Consider the following 26,657-nt stretch of genomic DNA (forward strand, 5'->3'; position numbering starts at 1 on the left):
ACTTTGCTGAAGTTATTTATCAGCTAGCTATAGGAGTTCTTTCTTGGCATTTTTGGGGGTCACATATGTATACTATCATATCATCTGCAAATACTGATATTTTGACATGTTCCTTTCCAAAATTTATTCCTTTGACCTCCTTTTGTTGTCTAATTTTTCTAGCAAGAAATTCATGTACTATATTGAATACATATGGAGAGAGGGGGCAGCCTTGTCTAGTCCCTGATTTTAGTGGGATTGTTTTAAGTTCCTCTCCATTTAGTTTGATGTTAGCTACTGTTTTGCTGTATATTACTTTTACTATGCTTAGGTATGGGCCTTGAATTCCTGATTTTTCCAACACTTTTAACATGAAGGGATGTTGAATTTTGTTAAACACTTTTTCAGCATCTAATGAAATAATCATTTTTTTTTAGTTTGATTATGTAGTGTATTACATTGATGGATTTCTGTAATTGAACCATCCTTACATCCCTGGGATGAAGCCTACTTGGTCATGGTGAATGATCATTTGATGTGTTCTTGTATTAGGTTTGTGAGAATTCCATTGAGTATTTTGGCATCGATATTCATAAGGGAAATTGGTTTGAAGATCTCTTTCTTTGTTTGGTCTTTGTGAAGTTTTGGTATGAGCATAATTGTGGCTTCATGGAACAAATTGGGTAGTGTTCCTTCCATTTCTAGTTTGTGGAGTAGTTTGAAGAGTATTGGTATTAGGTTTTCTTTGAAGGTTTGATAGAATTCTTCACTAAACCCATCTGGTCATGGACTGTTTTTGGTTGGTAGTACTTTAATTACTGCTTCTATTTCATTAGGGATTATGGTACAGTTTAGATTGTTTATTTGAACCAGATTTAGCTTTGGTATTTGGTATCTGTTTAGAAAACTGTCTATTAGATTCAGATTTTTCAGTTGTGTTAAGTATAGGCTTTTGTAATAGGATCTGATCATTTTTTGAGTTTCATCAGTTTCTGTTGCTATATCTCCTTTTTCATTTCTGATTTTGTTAATTTGGATACTGTCTCTGTGCCCTCTGGTTAGTCTGGCTAAGGATTTATCTATCTTGTTGATTTTCTCAAAGAAACAGCTCCTAGTTTTGTTGACTCTTTGTAGCGTTCTTTTTTTTTACTGCTTGATTGATTTCAGCCCTAAGTTTGATTATTTCCTGCTGTCTACTCTTTTTGGGTGTATTTGCTTCCTTTTGTTCTAGAGCTTTCAAGTGTGCTGTTAACATGCTAGTGCATGCTCTCTCCAAGTTCTTTTTGGAGGCACGCAGAGCTATGAGTTTTCCTGTTAGCACTGCTTTCATTGTGTCCCATAATTTTGAATATATTGTGGCTTCACTTTCATTAAATTCTAAAAAGTCTTTAATTTCTTTATTTAGATCTTCCTTGACTAATTTATCATTGACTTATCATTGAGTAGAGTATTGTTCAGCTTCCATGTGTACATGGCCTGTCTGTTGTTTTTGTTGCAATTGAAGACCAGCCTTAATCCATAGTGCTCTGATAGGAGGCCTGGGATTTCAATCTATTTATATCTGTTGTGGTCTGTTTGGGGACCTATTTACATGGTAAATTTTGGAGAAGTTACCATGAGGTTCTGAGAAGAAGATATATTCTTTTGATTTATGATGAAATGTTCTGTAGATATCTGTTAAATCCATTTGGTCCAAAACTTCTGTTAGTTTCACTGTGACTCTGTTTAGTTTGTGTTTCCATGATCTGTCCATTGTTGAGAGTAGAGTTTTGGAAGTACCCCACAATTATTGTGTGAAGTGCAATGTCTGCTTTGAATTTTAGTAAAGTTTCTTTTATGAATGTGGATGCCCTTGCATTTGAAGCATAGATGTTCAGAATTGTATTCTTCTTGATATATTTTTCCTTTGGATGAGTATGAAGTGACCTTCCTTATCTTTTTTGATGACTATTGGTTGAAAGTTGATTTTATCTGATACTAGAAGGGCTACAATGGCTTCTTTCTTGTAACCATTTGCTTGGAAAATTGTTTTCCAGCCCTTTACTCTGAGATAGTGTTTGTCTTTGACATTGAGGTGCTTTTCTTCTATGCAGCAATATGTTGGGTCCCTTTTAACTATTTAGACTGTTAATCTATGTCTTTCTATTGGGAAATTGAGCCCATTAATGTTAAGAGATATTAAGGAACAATGATTGTTACTTTCTGCTGTTTTCGATGTTATTTTTAAGTTAGTATGGCTATCTTCCTTTGGGCTTGTTGAAAGAAGATTATTTTCTTGCTTTTTCTAGAGTGTAGTTTCCTTCCTTGTGTTGGCATTTTCCATCTATTATCCTTTTTAGGGCTGTATTTCTAGAAAGATATTGTGTAAATTTGGTTTTGTCATTGATATCTCATTTTCTCTATATATATGGTAATTGAAAGTTTTGCTGGGTATAGTAGTTCAGGCTGGCATTTTTTGTTCTTTGAGGGTCTGCATGAGATCTGCCCAGGACCTTCTAGCTTTCATAGTGTATGTTAAGAAGTCTAATGTATTTCTAATAGGTCTTCCTTTATATGTTACTTGACCTTTTTCCCTTTTATGTGATGGGAGTATTTTCTTTTATAGCGCAATCTATTTGGAGTTCTATAGTCTTCTTTGTATGCATGTCTTTCTCTAGTTTAGGGATGTTTTCTTCTATAATTTTGTTTAATATATTTACTGGACCTTTAAGTTGGGAATCTTTGCTCTCTTCTATAACTATTTTCCTTAGATTCTGTCTTCTCATTGTGTCTTGTATTTCCTGGATATTTTGGGTTAGAAGGTTTTTTTTGCAATTTGCATTTTTTTTGACTGCTGTGTCAAAATGCTTTCTATGGTATCTTGTGCACCTTAGATTCTCTCTTGTGTTCTGTTGGTGATGCTTGTATCTATGACTTCTGATCTCTTTCCTAGATTTTCTATCTCCAGGGTCGTATCCCTTTGTGATTTTTTTTTATTGTTTCTATTTCCATTTTTTTGATCCTGGATGGTTTTGTTTTTTTCCTTCACCTGTTTTGTTGCATTTTCCTATAATTCTTTAACAGGATTTTGTGTATCCTCTTTCAGGGCTTCTACCTGTTTACCTGGGTTCCCTTGTATTTCTTTAAGTGTCTTCTTCATGTCCTTCTTAACATCCACTATGAGCATCATGTGCTGTAATTTTATCAGATTCTTGCTTTTATGTTGTGTTGGGGTACCCAGGACTTGTTGTGGTGGAAGAACTGTGTTCTAATCATGCCAAGTAGCCTAGGTCTCTGTTGCTTATGTTCTTGCTTTTACCTTTAGCCATCTGGTTATCTCTGGTTTTAGTTAGTTTTGCTGTCTCTGACTATGGTCTGTCCCTCCTGCAAGCCTCTGTGTCAATACTCCTGGGAGACCAGTTCCCCCTGGGATGAATTTAGGTGTGAAGGGCTGTGGTGCAGGGTGAGCTCTGGAGTTCAGACCAAAACCAGAAGGATTCTGTCTGTAGCTCTTCCTTGGTTCCTGTGAATGACCTGATGGTTCTGGGAGGGTTTGTATTGCTCCAGGAATTTGAGGAGAAGTGGTGGTCTCACCTGTGCTCACAGGTGTGTCTACTGTCTTAGGAGACCATCTCTCCTGGTGCAGTCTGAAGCCAGAAGACTTTTTCCCAGGTTGCTCCTAGGTTCCTGTGTCCTAAAGGTTCCAAATAGTTCCTTCTGAGCAGCAGTGGTGGTTTTACCTGCACTCACAGGGTGGTGGACATTCCTGAAAGGACAGTTCTTTCCCTGCCTTATTTGAGTATGGATCTCTGTAGCAGAAAATCAGCTCAGCTGGTGCAGACTAAAACGGGAAGCTAATTTTTAATGACAGATTTCTTGATAGCTGTTTTGGTGTTGTGTTACTTTTTTATTTAGAATTGAAATGTCTTTTCACACATTTAAATGTTAAGATTTATCTTCTTTTTTGGACTATTAATATCACTGACTTGGAATATTTTATTAGCTGCTCCTTATCCTACTTATAACAGTAATCATTTTTGTATACTGCCACAACAATGTATAATCTTCTTTTTTATATATTTGATGTAATTTTCAAAAACCTAGCAATTTTATTTGTGTGTATTTAGGGGACACAATGTAAACTTGGAGTTCTGAACACATTCAGCAAGACTCAGTTCTCTCCCTCTAACTTGTGGGTTCTTCACACAAATCTTAACTAGGCTATCACGGGAATTCCCTTACCTAGACCAATTGCCTTTAATGGCATACTATGTTCATTAAGTTGGAGAAAGAATTTGTCTTTTTTTTTTCTCTCTAAGGTTCAACGGTGTGTTTTTGTTTCGTGTTTTTTGTTTTGTGTTTTTTGTTTTTTGTTTTTTTTTAAATGTTGCAATAGGACAATGTTATACTTTTGTTGTGGGGAGTAAGGAGGACATGGTACAAACCTTGGGTATAAGGAGTATAAGGAATGTTCTAAAAAAAGAGTTCCTTATTTTAGAATTTAGTCATTTAGTGTATTTATATATTAAGAAAAAATGACTTTCATTTTCATCTGCTATATAATAAAATTCCAGGTTACTTTGAGTTGCTTAAGCTGCAAATCAGATTCTCTTGGACTGGTAAACAGTCAAATAATTTATATTATTTTGGCAGAGAAGTTCTTTTTGTTTATTGGGGCAGGAATTACTTACTAAGATGGAATAAATTCTATGTAAATGTAAAGTATAATCGGTTCTATCTATCTGAAGGGGTTAATGACACTAATGCCCCCATAGCTTATTGCTGTGGCATATTATCATTGGCTTCAATATTCTCTAGTTAGAGTGTGTATATATGGAGTTCTTGTATGCTTTTGCTCAGATTACTGCTGTAGATGTTGTTGATATAACTTTAACAACCTATATAACTTTAATCTCTAACACATAGGAAATGCCTTAATATTTAATGAGATAATTACATTCTTTTTTTGTTGTTCATGAATTTTTAACCTAATTTAATCATAGTTTGAGATGATATAAATAACATCTTGGGATGGTGTATCCAAGGGGGAAAGATAGACACAAAATATTCTCAAATTCTTCATGCCAAAATTTCAATAATATATCATTACTCAATGAAAAAATATTTTTATTGTTCTCTGTGTATCAGTGTCCCTATAGCTGATCATGTTTTATACTTTATCTATGGTTGCAACAAGATTCACATTAATAGTGCTTCACATTAATACTCACATCACTATATTTGGAAGCTATTAAGTATGGCATAGAAAATGGAGCAATATCATGATTTTAATATCTGTTACTAAATTTATAATAAAGACTGAAGGTTGACTTTATCCTTGCTTTCAATGTTCATGTATATATAATTTATATATATATATATGCTAGCATTTATATTAAAATATTAAAGAGACCAAAGAATGGAAAGATTTAGAAGTTATTTATTATAAACTTAGAGGTCATCTCTAAGTCTAAGTCTATGATTTCTACCTTTAGTAAGAAAAAGCATTGGATAATGCCTTACAAATTAAAGGAAGTAAAATGATAAATGCTAACACTGAACAATTTGCAGACATATAACCATATAAACAAAATACTTTGAGAGAGAAAGAGAGTAATTTAAATAAAAGCTTTATGACAGAAATCAAAAAGAAAACAAAAAATAATTATAATTAAGATTTTTAGGAGTATCAGCTTTCAGTTAAAAATAAATTCTCATGAGAGTCTCTCCACCATCTTGGATCTCCAGCGCCAGAGAAATCAGACTTAGGTACCCAAATATAACCCAAGGCCAACATCGTGAGAGTCTAAGCCCGATGGGCGTTGGCCTGCACCCAGGCCATGGGCTGTTGGGGGGGCGCATCGGTGTGCCAACCCACCTAGGAGGTTGTTTGCCTGGCCCTGCGCGTGCTCTACCATTTTGACTATGGGACACCAGAAAGTTCTAGCAGGCAAAGCCGGCTAAGAGTCATAGCCTGAGGCAAACATAGCGGGGGTCTAAGACCGACAGGCCTTGGACTGACCCCAGACCCTGGGCTGCTCGGTGGGCCATCTGTGTGCCAACCCAGCCAGGAGGTTGTTAGCCCAGCAGACTCTCCTGGCACTTTCAGGGAGCACGCACATGCCACCATCCTGGCCACCTGACAGAACCAATTAACACTCATAGCCTGAGGGAAACTTTGCTCAGGCCTTAGCCTGACAGGCTTTTGCCTAGACCCAGGGCCTCAGCAGCTAGGCTAGCCTTGTGTGCACCAACCTGGTTGGGAGATAGGCTGCCCAGCAGAGTGACCAGCACTAGGAAAAGGTCCCACCGCAGCATAGACCATCAGCACTCACTGAAAGAGGAAACAGGCACAGCCGGGTTCACACAGACAACCTGGGGCAAGGCACACTAGGGCTGCAAGGACACCCTAGAGGAGGGCAGCCCATTACAAATCTGTAACAGGGGAAACCCAGGCATCCAGTGTTACAGAAATAGCCATATAGCCTCACAGGAGGCACAAATACCAGCCAGAGACAAGACCAACTAACGCCAGAAATAACAAGATGGCAACACAGGAACTCTACTAACAGAAACCTAGGCAATATAGCAGTGTCTGAACCAAACTCTCCAACATCAGCAAGTCCTGATTATGCAAACACACCAGAAAAACAAGATTTGGATTTAAAATCACTGTTCATGATGCTGCTAGAAGAACACAAAAAGGACATAAATGAATTTCTTAAAGAAATACAGGGGAACATGAATAAGCTAGATACCCGATTAATGGAAACACAAAAATCACTTAAAGAAATTCAGGAGAATAAGGCTCAAGAGACAGAAGCCACTAAAGAAGAAACACACACACACACAAAAAATAAAAAATAAAAACTTAAATGCAGAAGAAAGTGAGTCAAACAGCAGAAGTCATAAAAGAGGAAACACAAAAATCTCTTAAAGAATTACAGGAAAACACAAACAAGCAAGTGAAGGAGCTAAGCAAAACCATCCAGGATCTAAAATCAGAAGTAGAAACAACTAAGAAATCACAAAGGGAGACAACTTTGGAGATAGAAAACCTTGAGAAGAAATCAGGGGCTATAGATGCAAATATCAACAACAGAATACAAGAGATGGAAGAAAGAATCTCAAATGCCGAAGATACCATAGAAACCATTTACTCAACAGTCAAAGAAAATGCAAAATGCAAAAAGCTTGTATCCCAGAACATCCAGGAAATCTAGGACACAATGAGAAGACCAAACCTAAGGATTATAGGTATAGATGAGAGTGAAGATTTACAGCTGAAAGGGCCAGCAAATATCTTCAACAAAATTATGGAAGTAAATTTTCCCAAATTAAAGAGAGAGAGATGCCCATGAATATACAAGAAGCCTACAGAACTCCAAACAGACTGGACATGAGCAGAAATACCTCTCGCCACATAATAAGCAAAACCCCAAATGTAAAAAACAAAGAAAGAATATTAAAGGCAGTAAGAGAAAAAGGCCAAGTAACATATAAGAGAAGACCTATCAGAATCACACCAGACTTCTCACCAGAAATCATGATAGCTAGAAGATCCTGGGCAGATCTAATGCACACTCTAAGAGAACACAAATGTCAGCCAAGACTACTAAACCCAGCAAAACTCTCAATCACAATAGATGGAGAAACCAAGATATTCCATGACAAACCCAAATTTACACTATATCTTTCTACAAACCCAGCTCTACAAAGAATAATAGGAGGAAAACTCCAATACGAGGAGGGAAACGACACCCTGGAAAAAGCAAGATAGCTACCTTCTTTCATCAAACCCAAAAGAAGATTACCACTCAAATATAAAAATAACATCCAAAATGACAAGAAGTTAATAATCACTACTCCTTAATATCTCTTAACGTCAATGGACTAAACTCCCCAATAAAAAGACATAGACTAACATACTGGATAAGGAAACAGGACCCTACATTTTGCTGCATACAGGAAACACACCTCATTGTTAAAGACAAAAACTACCTTAGAGTAAAAGGCTGGAAGATAATTTTACAAGCCAACGGTCTCAGGAAATGAGGCGGAGTAGCCATTCTAATATCAGATAAAATTGACTTTCAACCTAAAGTCCTCAAAAGAGATACAGAAGGACACTTCTTGCTGGTCAAAGGAAAAATCCACCAAGAAGAACTTTAGATTCTGAACATCTGTGCACCAAATGCAAGGGCACCCTCATTCATAAAAGAAACTTTACTAAAGCTCAAAGCTCACATTTCACCCAACACAATGATTGGGGGGGGGGGGGCTTCAACACTCCACTCTCCTCAATGGATCGATCAGGAAAACAGAAACTAAACAGGGACACAATAAAACTAATTGAAGCTTTGGACCAATTGGACTTGACTGATATTTATAGAACATTTCACCCTAAAACAAAAGAATATACCTTTTTCTCAGCACCTCATGGTACCTTCTCCAAAATCGACCATATAATTGGTCACAAGATAGTCCTCAGCAAATATAAAAAGATCGAACTAATCCCATGCTTCCTATTAGATCACTATGGAGTAAGAGTAGTCTTCAATGGCAACAAAAAACGACAGAAGGCCCACATAGACATGGAGGCTGAATAATAATCTACTCAATGACACCTTGGCTAAAGAAGAAATAAAGAAAGAAATCAGAGACTTTTTAGAATTTAATGAAAATGAAGGCACAACATACCCAAATCTTTGGGACACAATGAAAGCAGTGCTAAGAGAAAAACTCATAGCCCTGAGTGCCTCCAAAAAGAAAATGGAGAGTGCATACATTAGCACCTTAAGGACACACCTGAAAGCCCTGGAACAAAAAGAAGCCAATTCACCCAGGAGGAGTAAAAGACAGGAAATCATTAAACTCAGGGCTGAAATCAGTCAAGTGGAAACAAAGAGAACCATACAAAGAATCAATAAATCCAGAAGCTGTTTTTTTGAGAAAATCAACAAGATAGATAGACCCTTACCCAGACTGACCAAAGGGCAGAGAGAAAGTATCCAAATTAACAAAATTAGAAATGAAAAGGGGGATATAACAACAGAAACTGAGGAAATTAAAAAAAATTATCAAATCTTACTACAAAAGTCTATACTCAACACAACTGGAGAATCTAGAGGAAATGGACAATTTCCTAGACAGATACCAAATACCAAAATTAAATCAGGAGCAAATTGGTCATCTAAATAGTCCCATAACCCCTAAGAAATAGAAGGGATCATAGACTGTCTTCCAACCAAAAAAAGCACAGGACCAGATGGTTTCAGTGCAGAATTCTATCAGACCTTCAAAGAAGACCTAACACCAATACTCTTCAAACTATTTCACAAAATAGAAACAGAAGGAACCCTACCCAATTCCTTTTATGAAGCCACAATTTCACTGATACCAAAACCACACAAAGATCCAACAAAGATAGAGAACTTCAGACCAATTTCCCTTATAAACATCGATGCAAAAATACTCTATAAAATTCTTGCCAACCAAATCCAAGAACACATAAAAATGATCATCCACCATGACCAAGTAGGCTTTATTCCAGGGATGCAGAGTTGTTGTATATACGGAAATCCATCAATGCAATCCACTACATAAACAAACTCAAAGAAAAAAAACACATGGTCATTTCATTGGATGCTGAAAAAGCATTTGACAAAATTCAGCATCCTTTCATGCTTAAAGTCTTAGAAAGAACAGGAATTCAAGGCCCATAACTAAACATAGTAAAAGCAATATACAGCAAACCAATAGCCAGCATCAAACTAAATGGAGAGAACCTTGAAGCAATCCCACTAAAATCAGGGACTAGACAGAACTGCCGCCTTTCTCCTTATCTTTTCAATATTGTACCTGAGGTACTAGCTCAGGCAATTAGACAACATAAGGAGGTCAAAGGGATACAAATTAGAAAGGAAGAAGTCAAACTATCATTATTTGCAGATGAAATGAGAGTCTACCTAAGTGACCCAAAAACCTCCACTAGAGAACACCTACAGCTGATAAACAACTTCAGCAAAGTGGCAGGTTATAAAATCAACTCAAGAAAATCAGTAGCCTTCCTATACTCAAAGGATAAGCAGGCTGAGAAAGAAATTAGGGAAATGACACCCTTCACAATAACCACAAACAGTATAAAGTACCTTGGGATGACTCTTACCAAACATGTGAAAGATCTGTATGACAAGAACTTCAAGACTCTGAAGAAGGAAATAGAGGAAGACCTCAAAAAATGGAAAAACCTCCCATGCTCCTGGATTGGCAGGATTAATATAGTTAAAATGGCCATTTTGCCAAAAGCAATATACAGATTCAATGCAATACCCATCAAAATCCCAACTCAATTCTTCATAGAGTTAGAAAGAGCAATTCTCAAATTTAGCTGAAATAACGAAAAACCCAGGACAGCTAAAACTATTCTCAACAACTAAAGAAATTCTGGGGGAATCAGTATCCCTGACCTCAAGCAATATTACTGAGCAATAGTGTTAAAAACTGCATGGTATTGGTACAGTGACATGCAGGCGGATCAATGGAACAGGATTGAAGATCCAGAAATGAACCCACACACCTATGGCCACTTGATCCTCGACAAAGGGGCTGAAAACATCCAAATGAAAAAAGATAGTCTTTTCAACAAATGATGCTGGTTCAACTGGAGGTCAGCATGCAGAAGAATGCGAATTGATCCATCCTTATCTCCTTGTACTAAGCTCAAATCCAAATGTATCAAGGACCTCCACATAAAGCCAGACATGCTAAAGCTAATAGAAAAAAAACTGGGGAAGACCCTTGAGGACATTTCCCCTTGAGGAGGAAAGTTCCTGAACAGAACACCAATAGCGTATGCTCTAAGAGCAAGAATTGACAAATGGGACCTCATAAAATTACAAAGTTTCTGTAAAGCAAAGGACACCATCAAAAGGACAAATCGGCAACCAACAAATTGGGAAAAGATCTTCACCAACATCAGATAGAGTGCTAATATCCAATATATACAAAGAACTCAAGAAGTTAAACACCAGAAAACCAAATAGCCCTATTAAAAATGGGGTACAGAGTTAAACAAAGAATTCTCACCTGAAGAACTTCGGATGGCGGAGAAACATCTTAAAAAATGTTCAACTTCACTACTCATCAGGGAAATGCAAATCAAAACAACTCTGAGATTTTACCTTACATCAGTCAGAATGTAAGGTGATTAAACAGCTAATCAGCTAAGATTAAAAACTCAGGAGACAGCCAGTTTTGTTGAGGATATGGAGAAAGAGGAAAACTCCTCCACTGCTGGTGGGGTCGCAAATTAGTACAACCACTCTGGAAATCAGTCTGGTGGTTCCTCAGAAAATTGGGCATGCCACTTCCGAAAGAACCTGCTATACCACTCCTGGCCATATACCCAGAGGATTCCCCAGCAGGTAATAAGGATACATGCTCCACTATGTTCATAGCAGCCCTATTTATAATAGCCAGAAGCTGGAAAGAACCCAGGTATCCCTCAACAGAAGAATGGATGCAAAAAATGTGGTATATATACACAATGGAGTACTATTCACCCATTAGAAACAATGAAATCATGAAATTCTTAGGGAAATGGTTGGAGCTGGAGAACATCATACTAAGTGAGGCAACCCAGTCTCAAAAGATCAATCATGGTATGCACTCACTAATAAGTGGATATTAGCCTGGAAAACTGGAATACCCAAAACATAATCCACACATCAAATGAGGTACAAGAAGAACGGAGGAGTGGCCCCTAGTTCTGGAAAGACTCAGTGTAGCAGTATAAGACTAAACCAGAACAGGGAAATGGGAAGGGATGGGTGGGAGAACAAAGGGATGGAAGGGGGTTTATGTGACTTTCGAGGAGTGGGGGACCAGAAAAGGGGAAATCATTTGAAATGTAAATAAAAAAATATATTGAATAAAATTTAAAAAATAAATAAATAAATAAATAAATAAATAAATAAATAAATAAATTCTCAGTCACTTTCAAGAAATAAGTACTACCAAGAGTTTAGAGGTTGAAATGCTGGTACTGTATACTATGTATTTGTTTAGTACCTTGGGGACAGGAAAGGGTATAGAACCCCTGGGACTAGAGTTATATATGTTTGTGAGCTGTCATATTGTTGTTAAGAGTTGAATCCAAGTCCTTTAAAGGAACAGCCAGAGCTGTTAACTGCTGAACTATCTCTCCAGTGCCCGTGTTTGGCATAATTTTAATAAGGTTTATGACACCAACATCCAGGTCTAGAAGCATAACAAAAACCTAGAGTGTATCTATGTCCCTTGTAGACACTTAGAGTAAGGATAGCTGCTGTCATTTCTAAGATCTTAAATGGCAATTTTCCATGTTCATATAGATGACATCATCTGGACTTGTATTTATGCTTTATAGGTCCTGATATTATGTCTGAGAATTTAATCTGTTCTTTGCACTTATATAGTACAAACCTCATAGATTTCACAGTGAATCTCATACAGTATATTTATCCATTTAACTGTGAATAGACATTCAGGTAATTTCCAGTCTACATTATTACAAAAAATAACATGTTATGTGTTACTTTTATTCATGTTTTGGTTATATTAGCGTATCCTGGCATACTGTAGTAGGGCAGCTGTGCTTTGGGCATATCATAGTGCTCTGGCTCTTGTGGATTGTGTTCTTTCAAGAGCTTTTAGTCATCTGGATACATTTGGTCTCTGGATGCTCTTGTTTTAGTAGGTATTGGTGGGGTAAGGTAAGCTTATCTATGTGGTTCAGGAGTTTGATGGAGGTGAAGGAGAGGCAGAAGAAGAATGGAGATTGGGATGGTATTCAGCTCAGAGCAATTTGGCTTGTCCCTGAGGACTCATTCAGCAAAGATGGGTTGGGAGAAGGGAAGCTTACCAGTATGGTTCAAGTGTCTGATGGAGGCAGAGGACTGGTGTGGGAAGTACCCCTGGGTTGACAGGCTGCTCAAGGTAGCATGGCTTGGCACAGAGGGCTGAGGCATCAGTGAAGATTGCAGAAGGAGAAAGGAACCTTACCTTTGTAGTTTAGGAGTCTGATAGAGGTGGAGGAAAGTTAGTGGAAGAATGGAAGTCTTCCTGGAATGGTAGGCTGATGGGACTTGGTTTGGACCAGAGGGCTCAGACAGAAAGAAAGATAGGAGTGGGTGAGGAAAAATTATTTGCATGGTTCAGGAGTCAGATAGAGGTATAGGAGAGACATTGTGAGAACAGAGAAGTTCCCCAATAGTAAAAGTTAAATTGACAAAATTTTACATGTTGAAATTGGTTCAATGTATATTTGCATTAATATGACTTCAATAACAGTATCAAACTGGTGCCTTAGACCATAAATGCGTTTTTTTATAGATCTGGAGATTGGAATTACAAATTTAATAGTGGATTCCTAGTGAGTTTACCCTTCCTCACTATGTCCTTACAAATGGAAAATAAAGATGTGAGGAAAAAGAAGCCATTGATTCTCTCTTATAAGTTACCAATCTTAAGGATTGTATCCTTGTGCTCTAATTAGTATGAAAGGGTATTTTCCAAATACTTGATATTAACAATTAGATTCAACATTCATATTGTGCATAAAAGAAAGATGCATATAAAAATATCATTTTAGATTATTTAAATAAATACTATTTCATGGGAACAGAGAAACAAACAGTTGCAGAAAAGGAGCATGTTACTTTTATTTTCTTTTACTTATTTATTTATTTGTTTTTTTATTGGATATATTCTTTATTTACATTTCAAATGTTTTCCCCTTCCCCTTTCCCCTTTTGAACCCCCATATCCCACCCCTGCTTACTGCCTCTATGAAGGTGAAGGTGCTCCCTTATCAACCAACCAATCCCTTCTTCTCCCCCACCCCGGGTGTCCCTTACACTGAGGCATCAAACACCTCAGGCCCAAGGGCCTCTCCTCCCACTGTTGTCGAGCAAGGTCATCCTCTGCCACATATGTGGCCTGAGCCATGGGTCTCCAGTCCCTAGGAGCTCCAGGGAGTTGGGCCAGTTGACGCTGTTGCTCCCTCCATTGGGATATAAATCCCCTCAACTCCTTCAGTCCTCTCTCCAACTCCTCCATCAGGGACCCTGTACTCAGTCCATTGGTTGGATGTGAGCATCTGCCTCTGTATTCGTCAGCCTCTGGCAGAGCCTCTCAGGAGACAGTCATATCAGGCTTCTGTCAGCATCCACAATAGTTGCAGATGGTTTTGATGGTTGCATATTGGGTGGATCCCCAGGTGGAGCAGTCTCTGGATGGTCTTTCCTTCAGTATCTTTTCCACACTTTGTCTCCATATTTCCTCCTGTGAGTATTTTGTTCACCCTTTTAAGAAGCACTGAAACATTCACATTTTGATTTTCTTTCTTCTTAGGCTTCATGATATCTGTGAATTAAATCTTGGGTATTCCAAACTTTTAGACTAATTTCTACTTATCAGCTAGTACATTCTGTGTGTGTTCTTTGTGACTTAGCTACCTAATTCAAGATGATATTTTCTAGTTCCATACATTTGCCTGCAAATTTCATGAAGTCATTTTTTAATAGCTCAGTAGTATGCCAATGTGTAAATATACCACATTTTCTGTATCCATTTCTCTATTGAGGGACATCTGGGTTGGTTCCAGCTTCTGGCTATTATAATATGGCTGTTATTAACATAGTGGAGCATGCGTCCTTATTACATGATGGAGAGTCTTTATTTTATAAATTTTCCTTTATATTATTTATTTTATTTATTTACATCCCAATTGTTCTGGAACTGCCACATTGACTTCCAGAGTGTTTGCAATACCACCAGCTATGGAGAAGATTTCCCTTTTCTCCGCACCCTCAACAACATGTGCTGTCAATAAAGTTTTAGATTTAAACCACTCTGATAGTTATAACATGGAATATCAGGGTGATTTTGATTTGCATGTTCCTGGTGGCTAAGAATGTTGAACACTTCTTAAAGTCCCTCTTGGCCATTTGAGATTCTTCTGTTGAGATTCTCTGTTTAACTCTGTACCCTATTTTTAAATTGAGTTGTTTCTTTTTTGGAATCTAGCTTCTTGAGTTCTTTATCTATATTGGATATTAGCCCTCCATCTGATGTAGGGTTACTGAAGATCCTTTTCTAGTCTGTAGGCTTTCATTTTCTTGTATTGCATAGTGTCCTTAGCCTTGTTTTTAAGTTTCAAAAGCTCCCATTAATCAATTATTGATCTTTGAACTTTAGCCATTGGTGTTCTATTCAGGAAATTATCTCTCATGGCAATGCATTCAAGGCTATTCCCCACATTCTCTTCTATATCGTTCAGTATGTCTGGATTTATTGAGATTCTTGATCCACTTGGAATAGAGCTTAGTGCAGGGTGATGATTATGGATTCATTTGCATTCTTCTGCATGCAAAACTCCAGTTAGACCATCATCATTTGGTGAGGATGCTTTTTTGTTCCACTGTATGATTTTTGCTTCTTGGCTAAAAATCACATATCTATAGATGTGTGGGTTTATTTCTGGGTCTTCTATTTCATTTATCAACCTATCTGTCTCTGTTCCAATAGCATGCAATTTTTATCACTATTGCTCCTCAGTACTACTTGAAGTGACTGAAGTTCTTTTATTGTTGAGAATTGTTTTGACTATCCTGTGTGTGTGTGTGTGTGTGTGTGTGTGTGTGTGTGTGTGTGTTTTCCATATGAACTTAAAAATTTCTCTTTCCAAGTCTGTAAAAATTTGTATTGGAATATTGATGGAAATTGCATTGAATTTGTAGATTGCTTTTGGTGAGATGGCCATCACACTATGTTAATCCTACTGATTAATGAGCCTTGACTACCTTTCCATCTCCTGAGGTCATCTTCGGGTGGACTTGAAGTTTGTTTGTTTGTTTGGTTAATTAATTCTAGTACATGGTTTGTTATCTGCCTCAGTGGTCTGTGTTCCTGAATGAATGACACACACACACAGCCTTCTTATTATAATATGCCTTAAGCAGTACTATTGTTCAGCCACTAACTGCCTAACCTTCATGCTGCTAGAATCTACCTCCAGCTGATGATTCTGAGATATTACTTACTAATTTCTATGTTCCAAAATGGCAGCTTTTAACTCCAATTAGTGAGCCTTGTGTCCCAAGTTATCTAGACCCAGAACCCAGGGCACTCTCCTTGCTTCTCTACCCCATGGTTGCAGCTTTCTCTCCTCTTTCCACATTCTCCTCAAGTGTGTTGGATCCTGTCTTCCTCCTCTCCTCTCAACACCAAGCTCAGGAAATCTCAAAATCCCTCCTTTGTCTGTCCTTCCCAGCAATTAACTGCTGTCATCTTTAATTATCATCAGAACCAACTGAAGGCAAGTTTCCAGAACCTACATACAGACACTCTCTTGTAATTACAAGTAGCTACAGAATTATTTTTCTACATACTTTTTACTTACTTGGTTATAGTTATACCAAGATGTTTTATATATTTTTGGCTATTATAAAGAGTGTTTTTTTCACTAATTTCTTTCTCAGCCTGTACAAAGGAGGGATACTAATATCTCTGAGTTAATTTTATATCCAGCCATTTTGTTTATCAGCTACATGAGTTATCTCATAGAATTTTGGAGGTTGCTTATGTATACTACTATCACATCATCCAAAACTAGTGATACCTTGACATCTTCCTCTCCAATTTGATTTTATTGTTTCTGTAGTCTTATTGCCCTAGCTAAAACTTCAGATATTATATTGAATAGATAGGGAGAGAGTGGGAAGTCAGGAACTCATATTGTTCCTGACTTTAGTGGAATTTCTGCAAGTTTCATAAAATTTTGACTAAGGGTTTACTCTATATTGCTTTGATTATGTTAGGCATGTGCCTTGAATTCCTGATCTTCTAAGACTTTTAATATGAAGGTGTGTTGGGTTTTGTCAAAGGCATTTTCATCATGTAATAAGATAATCATACTAATCTATTTCTTTGAGTTTGTTTACATAGTAGATAATATTGATGGATTTTCATATATTGAGCCATTGCTGATATTTTTAATGTTTTCTTGGATTCAGATTGTGAAAATTTTGTTCAGATTATTTATGTTGAATCCATAAGTGAATTTGGTCTAAAGCTCTCCTTTGTTAGATTTTTGTGTGCTTTAGGTATCAGGGTAATTTGGCCATATAGAATTAGATATTATTCTTTCTGTTTCTGTTTCAATTTTGTGGAAGAGCTTCAGGAATGGAATAACTTCAGGGGTATTGGTATCAGCTCTTCTCTGAATATCTGGTATAACTATGTACTAAAACTGTCTGGTCCTGTGTTTTTTATTGGTTTGGAAGTTTTCTGTGATCTGTTCATTTGTGAAAGTAGTTGGTTGAAGTCTCCCACTATTATTTTGTGGGGTTCAATGTATGTTTTGAGCTTCAATAAAGTTTTTTTTTCCCCAAAATGTGGATGACTTTGAACTTGGGGGCATAGCTGTTCTTAATTGAGACTTTATCTGGGTGGATTTTTTCCTTTGATGAGTAAGAAATATCCTTCTCATATCTTTTGATCAAAGGTCTATTTTATTGGATATTAGCATGGCTTCTCTGGCTTTTATATTGGGATGATTTCCTTAGAAGACATTTTTTCCAGACCTTTACTCTGAGGTACTATCTGTCTTTGTTGCTTAAGTGTGTTTCTTGTATGCAGTAGAATGATGGCTCCTGTTTTCAAATCCCATTTGCTAGCCTGTGTCTTTTTATTGGGAAATTGAATCCATTGTTACGAGATATTAATCTACAATAATTCCTAATTCCTGTTATTTTGTTTTTGAATGTGGTACTATGTGTGGGTTTGTGCATCTCTGCTATTGTTTTTTTTTTTTTTGTGAGATGGTTAATTTCTTATGGTTTCTTGGCTGTAGTTACTGTCTTTGTGGTAGAGTTTTCATTCTAGTATCCTCTATAGGGCTGGATCAGTACAAAAATATTGTTTAAATATTTTTACTATCTTGCACCCAGCTCTTGCACTATTCATAGTATAATATTACTTTTGCAGTATGGTGGTTTGAATATGCTTAGCCCAGGGAGTGGCATTTTAGGGAATGTAGCCTTATTGGAGGAGGTGTGACATTTTTAAGGAAGCATGTCAGTGGGCATAGGTTTTATGTGTGTGTGTGTGTGTGTGTTAAATCTTTTGTTAGATATCTGCTTTATTTATATTTCAAATATTATCTCCTTTCCTCATTTTCCCTCCAAAACCGATTTATCCAATCCCCCCTCCCCTGCTCACCAAATCTCCCTTCCACTTTCCTGACCTGGCATTCCCCTACACTGGGGCATCGAGCCTTCACAGGACCAATGGCCTGTCTTTTCATTGATGTCTGAAAAGGCCATCCTTTGTTACATATGTAGTTGAAGCCATGAGTCCCTCCATGTGTACTCTTTAGTTAATGGTTTAGTCCCTGGGAGCTCTTGGGGTACTAGTTGGTACATATTATTGTTCCTCCTATGGGACTGTAAAACTCCCCAGCTTCTTGTGTCCTTTCTCTAGCTCCTCAATTGGGGACCCTATGCTCAGTCTATTGGTTGACTGTGAGCCATGGGTATTTTGATCTACCTTCTAAGAAGGACTAAAGTATCCACACTTTGGTCTTCCTTCATCTTGAACTTCATGTGGTCTCTGAATTGTTTCTTGGGTATTCCACATTTTGGGGCTAAAATCCACTTATCAGTGAGAGTATACCATGCGTGTTCTTTTGAGATGGGATTACCTCACTCAGGATGATATTTTCTTGTTCCATGCATTTGCCTAAGAATTTCATGAATTCACTGTTCTTAATCTATGTAGTACTCCATTGTGTAAATGTACCATAATATCTATATCCATTCTTCTGTTGACGGACATTTGAGTTCTTTCCATCTTCTGGCTATTATAAATAAGGCTGCTATGACCATAGTGGAGCATGTGTCTTTATTATATTTTGGAGCATCTTCTGGGTATATGACCAGGGGTGGTATAGCTGGGTCCCCTAGGTCCAATTTTCTGATGTACCACCAAACTGATTTCCAGAGTGTTTTTACCAGCTTGCCATCCTACCAGCAATGGAGGAGTTCCTCGTTCTCCACATCCACTCCAGCATCTGCTGTACCCTGAGTTTTTGATCTTATCCATTTGGACTAGTGTGAGTTGGAATCTCAGGATTGTTTTGATTTGCATTTCCCTGATGATTAAGGAAATTGAACATTTCTTTAGGTGCTCCTCAGTCATTCACTGTTCTTCAATTGAGAATTCTTTGTTTATCTCATGAGATGGGCACAGGGGAAAATTTCCTGAAGAGAACACCAATAGTTTATGCTCTAAGATCAAGAATTGACAAATTGAAAAAATTGCAAAGCTTCTATAAGGCAAAGGACACTGTCAACAGGACAAAATGGCAACCACCAGATCTTTGCCATTCCTACATCTGATAGAGGGCTAATATCTAATGTATACAAAGAACTCAAGAAGGTAGACTCCTGAAAAGCAAATAACCCTATTAAAAATAGGGTACAGAGCTAAACAAAGAGTTCTCAACTTGTCATAGGATTTATCACCCTCCTGAAGAGAGTCTGCTCCTGGCTTCCTTTGGGTGAAGGTATAACACTCTCACCTACTCCTGTGACATACCTGCATTATGATAATGGACTGAAGTTCTGAATATACAAGACAGCCTCATTTAAATACTATGCTTTGTAAGACTTGCCTTAGCTATGGTGTCTGGTCCCAGCAGTAAAACTCAAACTAAACAGAAGTTGGTTCTATAGACAAGGGTATTACTGTGATAGACCCTACAATGCTTTTGTCTAGAGCAATGTGCATTTAGTGACTTTGGATTTGGAAAGCATTGCAATGCATTAAGTGGGACTTGCTGAACCATCCTGATAGGAATATGTAAGATATTTATGCTGAGGATGTTTCAAAGTATGTAGGCCAAAGGTTTCAGTGGAAAAGAATATTAGTATGTAGTCTGGAGACTGTTTCTGTGATGTTTTGTAGAACATGGTTGCTTTTTGCCATCTTCAAAGAGTCTGCCTGAAGCTAAAGTGAAGAGATTTCTATTTACTGTGTTGACAAGTGAAGACTTAAAATAACCTGGTATAAATTCTGTTGTGGTTATTAAAGTTCTTTATTATCAATGGTGTTTTAATGAGATGGAGCAAGCTCAGAAAGAAAAATTCAAAATCTGTGGTTCAAGAATTAAAGGGGTGCCAGGAAATAGAATGGAGCTAAGTCCTATGGTCAAGGGAATAGATTAATAGAGTGGTGGCCTTGAAGAAAGATCCCACACAGCTAAGCTTACTGTTTATGCATATGCAGTTAAACTCTGCATAGCTAAATCTTGGTGGTATGATAATTTTCTTATTGTTTTCATATGGACATTTTGCCTGAAATGAGCTACAATCTAGAAATGGAGAGCACACTTGTGATTCAGACCTTGAGACTGGAAGACATAGGCTAATGGTTCAGATCTTGGTGAACAGTGGTCATGAAAGAGTTAGGCCTAGGCATGATAGTACACACAACTTTAATCCCAGGAGACAAAGGAACGATTTTCGGAATTCAAGATCAGCCCAGAAAATAGCAAGTTCTTGTTGAAGAAAATTTTAATTCACAGTGTGGTTGTATATGCCTATAATCCCCAAATTAAGGAAACACAGACTCTCTGAGTCCAAGGTCAATCTACACACCAAGTTCAAGAACAGGCATGCTTAGGCAGTGAAGGATTTGGAACAGAGAAAGCTGGTGATAATATAATATAAAAAGGGGACCATGTTCCACCTTTAGAAAGCAGAAGAATTTGGCAAGTTTGGCTTTAGAGTCAAGGATATAAGGGTCTTCTGTAACAATTTAAGCAGGCTAGCTGGAGCTAAGAAATTTACAGTAATTAAAATGAGATAACCATGTTAAGGTGAAGTCTTTTGGGAAGTATTTTCTGAGAGCAAAAGAAGCTATGATCTAGAAGTAGCCAAGGTTGTACCTCATGCTAGTAGCTGGACTTTGAAAGGTGTAAGAGTCACCCAGATGGTACTGGGTTGAAGGTATGAAGGGGCCATAGAAAGCAGCTGAGGCTTGGCACCATGAGAGGCAGGGAAAACCTTGTGAAGTTGTATCCTCTGTTGCAGTTGACAGCTCAGAATTGAAATGGTTATGTAAAGAATTTGAGGCTTGGCACCATAGAGGGAGCCTATGAGAGGATATTAGTGAAGTAAATTGGTTATTGTTTCAGTGGCAACAGAAAATGCTAGCATATTACAGATGCCTTACGCATGACCATGGGATGAGCAGCAGGAACAGCAGCAGCAGTGTCTTAAAAGCAACCATACTCTGTAATGCTACAAATGGCAGAGCTGAAGATGTGACTGAAGCCATTTGAAAGATCCCCGAAAATAATGTGTGGATCCCGGAAATTGGGACAAGAAGCTGTCAAGTTGAAGTTGCCTTGGATACTCCAAGATGTTAGAGATGCAAGAGCTGTTAGATAACTTCCAAGAAAAGTTGCTAACAGGGAATGAAACCTGCCCAGGGGAAAGAACTGTCTTGCAGTCAGCAAAGTTGGACATAGACTTGAAGATGCCAAGTTTTGAGTTTGCCCAGATGGATTTTGCTTTTGCTTTTTTCCAGGATTTCTTCACTATGCCATTTTGGAATTGTAGTGTGTATCTTCTGATATGGGTAATATGTGATCTGCTTTTTGATTTTGATTTTATATTGGATTACAAATCTCCAAAGAGACCTTGAACTTTAGACTGTTAACATTGAAACTGCTATAGATTATGGGACTTTTGAAGTTGTACTAACTATATATTGCATTATGCTATGTCTAGGTATATCCCCCCATAGACTCATGGGATTAAGAAGCCTATAGTGGCCAGGAAATGGAATGTGTTTGTTTTAATGGCTTGACCCAGGAAGTGGCAATTTTAGGAGATATGCCTTTGTTAGAGGTGGTGTGGCCTTGGAGGATATGTGTCATTGAGCGCATGGGTTTTAAGACACTCCTTATAGCTGCGTGAATAATCTGCTTCTAGATTCCTTTAGATGAAGATGTAGAACTCTGACATACTCTAGTGCCATGCCTTCCTGTATATTGTTGTGATTCATACCTTGATGATAATAGCCTCAACCTCTGAACATATAAGCCAGCCCCAATTAAATGCTGTAATTTATAAGATTTGCGTTGGTTCACAGCTGTCAAACCCAAATTAAGACATGAAGTTATTACCTGCAAAGTACTGAACTTGATTATAAGATAATCCATTCATTTTTTGAGGATATCTCAGCTTTCTAATAATACCCATCTTTAGTTTCTACAAGCACTAAGAATGATAAAACATGGGCATACATGTTGTATCTGTTTTATCTGACATTACTAAAACCATTAGAATGGGCAGTAATTGGTGAGATATTATCTAGTCAATAGTGAAATTCCAAACATCATGAAAGCATCATGAAACTATATTCAGGAGAAAATCATGTATATGGGAGGTGGATATAATTTAGGAAAATATTCTTTGAGATATAATATCTGACATTTTACCAACTAATTTAATAATCAAAATTACCTTTTTTATTATTTTCTATATTTTTTGTTTACATTCCAAATGATTTCCCTTTTCCTGGTTTCCCCCTCCACATATGTCCCAGAAGGCCTCTTACCTCCACTCATTCCCCCAATCACCCCCTCCCATTTCTCGATCCTGGTACTCCCCTACAATGCTGGATCAAGTCTTTCCAGGACAAGGGCCCTCTCCTTCTTGGGAATTATTTGATATGCTAATTGTGTCTTGAGTATTCAGAGATTTTGGGCTAATTAATATCTGCCTATCGGTGATTGCATTCCATGTGTATTCTTTTGTGATTGGGTTACCTCACTTATAATGATATTTTCCAGTTCCACCCATATGCCTAAAAATTTAATTAATTCATTGGTTTTAATTGCTGAGTAGTATTGCATTGTGCAAATATACCATATTTTCTGTATCCATTCCTCCATTAAGGGACATCTGTGTTCTTTCCAGTTTCTGGCTATTATAAATAGGACTGCTATGAATATAGTGGAGCATGTGTCCTTGTTGCATGCAGGGTAATCCTCTGGGTATATGCCCAGGAGTGTTATAGGAGGGTCCACCAGAAGTGTCATGCCCAGTTTTCTGAGGAACCGCCTGACTGCTTTCCAGAGTGTTTTTACCATCTTGCAATCCCATCAGCAGTTTTGTTTTTTTTGTTTGTTTGTTTTGTTTTGTTTTGTTTTGTTTTTTTTGGTTTTGGTTTTTTGAGACAGGGTTTCTCTGTGTAGCCCTGGCCATCCTGGAACTCACTCTGTAGACCAGGCTGGCCTTGAACTCAGAAATCTGCCTGTCTCTGCCTCTCAAGTGCTGGGATTACAGGCTTGCGCCATCATGCCCAGTCTGAGTTTTTAACCTTAGCCATTCTGACAGGTGTGAGGTGAAATCTCAGGGTTGTTTTGATTTGCATTTCCCTAATGACTAATGATGTTGAACATTTCTTAAGGTGTTTCTCAGCCATCCAGATTTCTTCAGGTGAAAATTCCTTGTTTAGCTCTGTATCCCAATTTTTAATAGGGTTATTTGGTTCTTTGGGGTCTAACTTCTTGAGTTCTTTGTACATATTGGATATTCGCCCTTTGTCAGATGAAGGGTTGGTGAAGATCTTTTCCCAATTTGTTGGTTGCTGTTTTGTCCTTTTGATGGTGTCATTTGCCTTACAGAAACGGTAATTTTATGAGGTTCCATTTGCCAATTCTTGATCTTAGAACATAAGCTATTGGTGTTCTGTTCAGGAATTTTTCCCTGTGCCCATGTTCCCCAGTTTCTTTTCTATTAGTTTCAGTGTGTCAGGTTTTACTTGGAGGTCCTTGATCCACTTGGAGTTGAGCTTAGTACAAGGGGATAAGAATGGATCAATTCACATTCTCCTGCATGCTGACCTACCTCCAAATGAAGCAGCACCATTTGTTGAAAAGGTTATCTTTTTCCCACTGGATTTTTTTCAATTCCTTTGTCAAAGATCAAGTGACCATTGGTATGTGGGTTCATTTCTGGATTTTCAATCCTATTCCATTGATCCACTTGCCTGTCACTGTACTAATACCATGCAGTTTTTAACACTATTGCTATATAGTATTGTTTGAGGTCTGGGATAATGATACCCACAGAAGTTCTTTTACTGTTGAGAATAGTTTTAGCTATCCTGGGTTTTTTGTTATTCCAGATGAATTTGGGAATTGCTCTTTCTAACTCTATGAAGAACTGAATTGGGATTTTGTTGGGGATTTTGTTGAATTTGTAGATTGCTTTTGGCAAGATGGCCACTTTAACTATACTAATCCTGTTAATCCACAAGCATGGAAGATTTTTCCATTTTCTGAGGTCTTCAATTTCCTTCTTCAGAGACCTGAAGTTCTTGTCATACAGATCTTTCATTTGTTTCGTTAGAGTCACCCCAAGATACTTTATATTGTTTGTGGCTATTTTGAAGGGTGTCATTTCCCTAACTTCTTTCTCAGGCTACTGATTTGCTTGAGTTAATTTTATAACCAGCCTCTTTGCTGAAGTTGTTTATCAGCTCTAGGTGTTCTCTGGTGGAGATTTTTTAGGTCACTTAAGTATACTATAGTATCATCTGCAAATAGTGATAACTTAAATTCTTCCTTCCCAATTTGTATCTGTTTGACCTCCTTATGTTGTCTAATTTCTCTAGCTAGAACTTCAAGTACTATATTGAAAAGATATATATATATATATATATATATATATATATATATATATATATATATATATAGAGAGAGAGAGAGAGAGAGAGGGCAGCCTTGTCTAGGCCCTGATTTTTGTGGGATTGCTTCAATTTCTCTTCATTTAGTTTGATGTTGGCTACTGCTTTGCTCTATATTGATTTTACTATGTTTAAGTATGGGCCTTGAATTCCTGTTTTTTCTAAGACTTTTAGCATGAAAGGATACTGAATTTTGTCAAATGTTTTTTCAGCATCTAATAAAATGACCACGTGGTATTTTTCTTTGATTTTTGTCTATGTAGTGGATTGCATTGATGGATTTCCATATATTGAACTGCCCCTGCATCCCTGGGATGAAGCCTACTTGATCATGGTGGATTATCATTTTGAGGTGTTCTTGGATTCAGTTGGCAAGAGTTTTATTGAGTATTTTTGCATCAATATTCATAAGGGAATGAGTTGGATAGTGGTCCTTCTGTTTTTATTATGTGAAATAGTTTGAAGAATATTTGTGTTAGGTCTTCTTTGAAGGTCTGATAGAATTCTGCACTAAAACCATCTGGTCCCATGCTTTTTTTGACTTTCTATGACCACCTTCTATTTCTTTAGAGATTATGGGAATGGTTAGATGACCTATTTGATCCTGATTTAATTTTGGTATTTGATATCTATCTAGGAAATTGTCCATTTCCTCCAGATTCTCCAGTTATGTTGAGTATAGGCTTTTGTACTAGGATCTGATGTTTTTGTGAATTTCATCAGTTTCTGTTGTTATATCTCCCTTTTCATTTCTAATTTTGTTAATTTGGATACTGTCTCTGTGCCCTTTGGTTAGTCTGGCTAAGGGTTTATCTATCTTGTTGATTTTTTTCAAAGAACCAGCTCCTGGTTTTGTTGATTCTTTGTATGGTTCTCTTAGTTTCTACATGATTGATTTCAACCCTGAGTTTGATGATTTCCTGTCTTCTCCTCCTGGGTGAATTTAGTTTATTTTTGTTCCAGGGCTTTCAGGTGTGCTGTTAAGATGCTAGTGCATGCTCTCTCCAATTTCTTTTTTTTTTTAATATTTTTATTTTCTATATTCTTTGTTTACATTCCAAATGATTTCCCCTTTCTCGGATCCCCCCTCCCCATATGTCCCATAAACCTTCTTCTCTCCATCCATTCTCCAATCACCTCCCTCCTTTTTTTCCTCTGTCCTTATATTCCCTTCCAATGCTAGATCAATCTTTTCCAGGATCAGGACCGTCTCCATACTTCTTCATGGGAGTCATTTGTTATGCAATTTGTGCCTTGGGTATTCAGTGCTTCTGGGCTAATTAATATCCACTTATCAGAGATTGCATTCCATGTGTATTCTTTTGTGACTGGGTTACCTCACTTAGGATGATATTTTCCAGATCAAGCCATTTGCCTAAAAATTTTGTGAACTCATTGTTTCTAATTGCTGAGTAGTATTCCATTAAAATATACCACATTTTCTGTATCCATTCCTCCTTTGAGGGGCATCTGGGTTCTTTCCAGCTTCTGGCTATTATAAATAAGGCTTCTATGAACATAATGAAGCATGTGTCTTTATTGCATGCCGGGGAATCCTTTGGGTATATGCCCAGGAGAGGTATAGTGGGGTCCTCCGGAAGTGTCATGTCCAGTTTTCTGAGGAACCTCCGGACTGATTTCCACAGTGGTTGTACCATCTTACAGCCCCACCAGCAGTGGAGGAGTATTCCTCTTTCTCCACATCCTTGCCAACACCTGCTGTCTCCTGAGTTTTTTACCTTAGCCATTCTGACTGGTGTAAGGTGAAATCTCAGGGTTGTTTTGATTTGCATTTCTCTTTCTTTTTGGAGGCACTCAGAGCTATGAGTTTTCCTCTTAACACTGCTTTAATTGTGTCCCACAGATATGGCTATATTGTGCATTCATTTTCA

This window comes from Apodemus sylvaticus, chromosome 9 (genome assembly GCF_947179515.1).
Source record: "Apodemus sylvaticus chromosome 9, mApoSyl1.1, whole genome shotgun sequence".
Classification (NCBI taxonomy): Eukaryota; Metazoa; Chordata; class Mammalia; order Rodentia; family Muridae; genus Apodemus; species Apodemus sylvaticus.